Below are 7,206 nucleotides of genomic sequence, written 5' to 3' on the forward strand. Positions count from 1 at the left end.
AAAAAATTGATTTATTGTGTCATCAAAATAGAGGAATGAAAAAAGTTTGCAATAATAATCACACCAAAATTTTTGTGACACTTATCTTGCCAAAATTGAAGTGTTTATTTTGTTCTTATCTACAGACATAATGATAAATAGTAGTCTGCCCGAAGGCAGGTAAATTTCTAATTTATTATTCCCATTATAGTTTTATTAGCACTTTTAACTTTTTTATACACTTTTATGCATTTTCCTTTCCCAACTCCTACCTTCATGTTTCCTGGTCTCACTTAAGTCATCAACCATCTGCATTCTTCTTCTTTCCAATCTGTGAGTGTTTTTTGGGTTGTGTTTGCTAACTTACATTTTTAATCTGTTATTTTCCCAGTGATTATCCACTCTACTTTGATATTACGATGTACTCTATATATTAAATATGTGTATCCAATAGTGTTTTGTATTTTACACAGCAATGCCCGCGAAAGGCAATTTCTGCTTGAGATTGGCAAATTATTTTTAGGTTTTTATTTTTTTTACTCGAAAATTTTCAATAATAAAAGTATCAAGTATTTTACCATTTTACGATCCTGAATAAATGTTCCAACTTTTGTTTGGTAAATCAACAATATAATTTGGTAAATTGTCTCCTACTTCCATGTTTCCTGGTCTCACTTAAGTCATCAACCATCTGCATTCTTCTTCTTTCCAATCTGTAAGTGTTTTTTGGGCGGTGTTTGCTAACTTACATTCCTAATCTGTTATTTTCTCTGAGGGGCAACCCAGTGATTATCGACTCTACTTTGGTATTACGTTGTACTCTATATATTAAATATGTGTATCCAATAGTGTTCTGTATTTTACACAGCAATGCCCGCGAAAGGCAATTTTTGCTTAAGATTGGCAATTTATTTTTTTTTTTTGATTTTTTTTTGGTTTTTTATTTTTTTTACTCAAAAATTTTCAATCCTGATTAAATGCTCCAACTTTTGTTCGGTAAATCAAAAATATAATTTAGTAAATCGTCTCTAAATTTCTCGTCTTAAATAATGCGACTCTGATATCAGAAACAACTTGAGGGCACCGAGGAACATAGAAAATAGCGAACGAACGTGTCACATGGACGCTATGTTCGTATAAGCAATAAGCTAACGGTACAACCTGCACGAAGCTAATACGACTTTGACGCCGTGAACTCTGTAGAATCCCAACCTCTTTAACATATATGCATTTGATGGAAATCAATAAAAAATAATATTATTGATTTCGATAGAGAAACATACGTATGCCGAGAATATTATACTTGAGAAATGTATGAGTAATAAACTTGAAAGCTTTGGGATTGATGAATCATAATTTGAAGAAGACCCAGTAAAATGACTTGACAAGAGCCTGAAATAATATCTATTATTATTGATTACGGCTTGCTTATGAATAAATAAATAAATAAATAAATAAAATAAATAAATGTATATTATTTGTTAGAAAGTTGCAAATTTATAAGAAATCAGTGTAATTAATGGCTTCAAATATTAAGAATAATAAATTATTATTATTAACATCCCATAGGGTAAGTTATAGTAATCGCAAAAAAATCTAAAATATTTTTTTATATATCTTCTACCTTCTGCGTCTTATGAAAAATGGATGTATGTGCGTATGTGAGGATACAAATTTGTGTCGACGTTTTAGGGAGCATGGATCAACCGAAGTGATTTAGAACCAGGGACTACGTTTAGCGCACGTTCTTCACCCTTCACGCCACGGCTTGCTCATTACAAAGATGGGACTTGCTTAATTTGGTATACAATTTTGGCTATTTAGACAATTATATTTAAAAATATAAGCATTGCTATATATAATTGTATAGAGAAAATAGTATCTCGAAAATAGCAGTTTTAAAAAATTGCAACACCACTTCTAATAAAAAAAATTAAAATAAAGAAAGATACACTTCAGCTTTACTTCTACCTTCTCCGTCTTTTACGTTCTTCATTATTAATGAGCTAAACTCATTGATGCCTAACCAACCGCTACTTATACTGCTAATTTTTTTCCTCGGTTTAGTATCCAGTAAAGGTATATTTATCGCATCTAAATGTCATAGGTAGATGATTCTCACGAAACTTGTTTCCCGTCGAGATGCAAATTGAACGTCGGTTTAAATTCAGTATGCAAGGAGTTGATCATATTAACGCGGCCATGACTTCGTCTATTATATTAGAGTCAGGTCTTTGATATTTGAGATATTGATAGATAGAAACGAGTTATTGTTAAATGTATTGTTATGCACTAGGTTTGACAAGATAGAAAAGATTTATTAGCAAAAATGAATATTTTAGAATAGAATATAATACTTGTTTTGTGAAGTGCAATTCATACTTTGCAAGAATTTAATTCGTACTTTACATGTATTTTTATATATTTAAACTTATAACATGATATTCATTAGCAACATACTAATAATAAATTTCTATTAATGCATTTTAAGTAATATAATTTACTATTTATGATATATTATTTTGTACTATTTTATTTCTTTAACAAATTTGGGTTATTAAAGTTTATGAAATTTTACTAAACAGAAAATAATTGATATTAGTGGAAATGAGAAATGATCATTTTTGAAATAAAATAAGTAAGTCTATTATTTTTTGACTAATTTGCTAAATTTTATTATAAATTTGCAGATATCAAGATAGTTGATCTAAGTTACTCAAAAGAATCTTGGAAAGATTGAATCGCCCTGGTTTCTACTACTATGTCTTTTATACTTGGGATTATAGTCGATTTTGACTTAATTTCGAAAATCTTGGTAAGTACAAAACGAAGTATAAAATATTAATTAGCTAAGAGTGGCAAAATAACATTATAACATGATTAAACATCATATTTTTATTCAGATCTGCAGATTATATTCATTCACTTTGAATTAGATTTGCCAAACAATTTTTATTTCAACAAAATTTAACAAATGGTTTGATATAGTATAGTATTAAGTACAAATTAATTTTTTTCTTAAAATTACATTTAACCGATACTGCAAAATCTATTATATTATACCAAATGAATTTGGATTAATTTTGATGGAGACTGCGGTACACCTCTATTTATTTGCAGAATTGTACAAAATCAATCTTATTAAGTTTTTCATATTTTCAGATGGTTTTCTAATTCGCGTCGCGTAAAAACTATGAACCGATATAGTTTCACATGGATTGTGACAGTTTAAGTGCGAAATTTTGTATGTTTTATTCATTCGATTTTTGTGCAGTATTTTTAGTGCGCGCTTATAACCGTTACACTTTCAGTTAGTTTTTTTGTGTAAAATTTAGTTATTCTAGTTAATATTGCAAAATCAGACAACGCCAGAGCAACCGTTGGAATAAGCTGTTGGCCTTCTTCTGGAAATCTGGAGGTAAATTGGTTTGACTTCCAAAATGCTCTTTTCTTATTCTTTTTTATAAACCTAATATTTTGTTATTTCAGGAAACAAAAGGGTAATCTAGATGTTTCAGAAGAATCGGTGCTTGTTGGCGAAGGATGAGTACCTTGAATTTTTAGCATGCTCTTCAATGGTATGGTCACACACGATATTGAAAGATTTCATACATTTATAATATCACCATAAGAAGTTTTGTTTTGAAAGTTTTTTAAATAATCAATATTTAATTTTTTAATTTTTTTTAATCTTTAAGAACTAATGTAAATGAATTATTTGGTTTATTGTATGAAATCTAATGGGCTATGGTTGAACTTACACACATTTTGATATACATCGGTTTAAATTTACATTAGAAAGAGAATTTAGATTAGTTATTGCATGAACAAAACCGTGATCATACCATACAATGTCTTAATTTATTTAACCCATGTATTTTTTCCAGTAGTATTTAAACAACAAGTGACTCTTTAAATCAGAGTGTGTAAAGTGTTCATTCAAGTCGCGTAAAATTATTAAATTATAAATAAAAAATGTGTGCTAAAATACTTCATCATAAATTCGCGTAAATATATGTGAAAAACATTTTGTGCAACCCGCGAAGAAATGCTTCCAGCTGTCATTTTTAAGGTAAGAATTAACATCTTACTTTCTTACTTGCATGAATTTTGTTGAATATTAAAAATGAATAATTTATCAAAGTTTCAGTTACGTGCAATTTTGAATCAATACTAATTTTAAAATATATTTTGCCTGTACAATATCATTTTGAAATCATATTTTATCAACTGCTATATATTCAGCTGCGGTAATTTTCAAACACAAAGATTACAAGATGCTAATTTCAAATTGAATTATATGGTACATAAATTTATCTAATAATATGCCTTCTTACAAACCAATGAATAATATTATAAGCTCATCAATTGCACATAGCAATTCCGCTAGAGTTTAAATTTTCGATTTTCTGAGGTCCAAGTAAAGGTCGTGTGATTCACGATGCAAAAGTTATTGGTTGCTTATGACATCTGTCAGGAAAGGAAATAAGTTTAATTTATATGCAATTATATTTAATGACATTTGACGTGCAATTTCTGCACATGTTTATAATATTTTACTTAATGGTTCTCAGATATTGTACAAAGTCGTTTGATATCAACCCGTGGTAGTATTTAGTTTACTATGCTCATACGATGCTAATTCTATGCATTTTAATTTATATTAAACGTAATGATGAATCTCATATACCTTCAGAACACAAAACTGGATTCTTATTTAAAAGCAGCATTTACAAGTATGCAATTAAATAAAGAATAATACCCACTTAATGAATATAAAGAATTATTTATTTAATCACTTTAGTTTTAACTCGCGGGGCGTTTTTTTACCTTCATACTTTTTTAATTATAATTACCGGGAATTTGAAATGAAGTATGTACCAGTGAAGTGTTCCATTGTTCTGTTGGATCTGAGAGCGTTGTAAAATAAAAAGATTTAGCCGTTAATGTACATCTTTTCTCGTGTGTAATTATGTATAGTAAAGTACAGATAATTAATGATTAGGAATGCCACGCGATGGAATTGAAAGACACTTCTGAGATCGTACGGTATATGCATTATATATCAAACGATAAAAATTAAATATTAATTTTATCAAGTTCAATTTTTTGTCCATTGCTTCTAGTAGGTAGATTTCACATAAAATTATTGTATGTGCCTAATTTCACCATCAAAATATTTCTTCATATTGTTGAAATAATTATACTCATAACACAAACAGATGAAATAGCTAGTCGTGATATATTACTCAGAACAATTTCGTCAAAATTAATCTGCTCTATAATTTTAATTATTTTATATACGAGGATGTCATATAAATATGTTATAACATTTGCAATCAGTCCAAAAATTACATTTTTTCGAGGGCTGCAAAATAGGCCAAAAAGTTGCGGTAAGGCTCTAAGTACTTGTTGAATGTTTTTCGTTCATAAACAGCATATGCATTTTATTGAAAATATGAGAAATTGAACTTATCAAAATTCGAATTTTCAATTAACAAAATTAACTAAATATCATAAATATAAACCTGTTGTTTTCTTGTATAACAATTGAATAATTAATTGAGAGTTTATTAGTTTTTCGCCATTTACTATTAAACTATATAATATAAAAAAATTAAAATATCTCAGTTTATTCTTAATATCTTCAATTACATTTCTCAACCTTTATCTCTTTGATCTGTCCTTTTTATTTGAACAAAATAGTTTTTAGATCTTTTATATCTCATTGTCAGTATGTTTACAAGTAAAACATATAAATCTGTAACCCGATCCTACCTAAGATCTAAGATCATCCTAGATGTTCGTTCGCAAAGAATCAGGAATAAATACCAAACAAAACGAAATAGTGTAAATTTGACATTTTCGATTTATGGAGTCATTTAATTCCAACAAACACGGTAATCCATCAACCATTACTTCGTACAAGAGTTAATGCTGTAGGTAATAGTAGGAATAGGGCAGTGTAGGGCAGTGACAAACAACTTCTTTTTATTTAGAATTTTCAAAATCTCAGAATTTTTCTGACGGTTGCCTAAAGCTTTTCTACCTTATATACTCAATATGTGTATTGTATAACAAAATTACTTTTCAGCGATATGAGACGCTCTCTACTTCAAGAAATGTTAAAAACATACAAAATAAAGATTTTAAATATACCTACTTTGGTAATTCTTTAAAAACTTTCTGATTTTTCTTTTTAGAAAAATTCACTAAAAATAAAACATTCACTGAAAATTATAAATGATGATATATTGCGTTGAGCTAATAAATTGGTGGAGTTAAGGTAGTGTTAAGTTGATTGAGATTTTGTAATATGTTTTTATGCCGACGTTAAGTTTTTTGTTTATATATAAACATTGACTTTTGTTCGAGCCTCACAAATTTTATTCATTTATCTTTGTCTACCTGACATAATAAAATAATTTCCTACCCTAGATAAGGTACCAAGCTAGTTATAAGAAATTATTTTTTCTCTTTTAAAGCCTTTTTGATAATTAATTTTATCTGGTCCTTCGAGGCAATAAAGTGTCCGTGTGTAGTGATTTTTAAATTGACTTTTTAAATAAACATTATGCCGGGCGCTTTTATTTGATAAATTTATGAAATAAGATCAGGATTTACGTTTGGCTTCTTTACATTTATCAATATTCGAGTGACATTTCTCACTTTCATTTAATCGCATGGTGAATCTAGCTGCCTAAAACAATAAAACCATTTGAATCTACTTCTGAAAATTTTCATGATTATTTGAAAATCCTTTGTCAGCCACCTGTTGGCCACTCCTGCTACAGGGACGTCTTCATTGTATGTTTAACACAACCCGAGGTGTGAATTCGTATTATTAATTCCTGCGCAGATAGCAGCCAAATATGGACCAACAAACTATACACGTATTTGTCATGCATAACGCAAACAATATTGCCTTTGACGTATTGTTATGAGATGTTTGGACTGACAGCGTCTGTGAGATAATTGCGGTTATTAGCTGTGCTTTAACAAGATTCTCTCACGTGGAAATTGAATAAAACGATTTATTATAATAGCAAAAAGGACGGTTAGACGATGTTAAAAAACTGAATTTTGTATGTTTTTACTGTTAAACAAAATTCTGATATTTATATGTTTATTATTATTGACACATTGTTCAGAAACAGATTCATAGACAAAACTGTTTTTTTTACTCCTCAGACATCCCTTGACAATTTTAGTAAAAGATCAGTAGTT

The 7,206-nt window shown here is 28.8% G+C and overlaps 1 long non-coding RNA gene across 1 annotated transcript; it reads left to right on the forward strand.

The window, feature by feature from the left end:
* The first annotated feature begins 3,293 nt into the window (after positions 1-3,293).
* Positions 3,294-4,005, forward strand: LOC113381030. The gene is made up of 3 exons (XR_003367509.1): positions 3,294-3,397; positions 3,469-3,479; positions 3,870-4,005. It is a non-coding gene; the product is annotated as an uncharacterized LOC113381030 (long non-coding RNA).
* Positions 4,006-7,206: the final 3,201 nt, after the last annotated feature.

This window comes from Ctenocephalides felis, unplaced genomic scaffold (genome assembly GCF_003426905.1).
Source record: "Ctenocephalides felis isolate EL2017-DRISC unplaced genomic scaffold, ASM342690v1 CF-g0.4_SCAFFOLD_02528, whole genome shotgun sequence".
In the NCBI taxonomy this organism is placed as follows: Eukaryota; Metazoa; Arthropoda; class Insecta; order Siphonaptera; family Pulicidae; genus Ctenocephalides; species Ctenocephalides felis.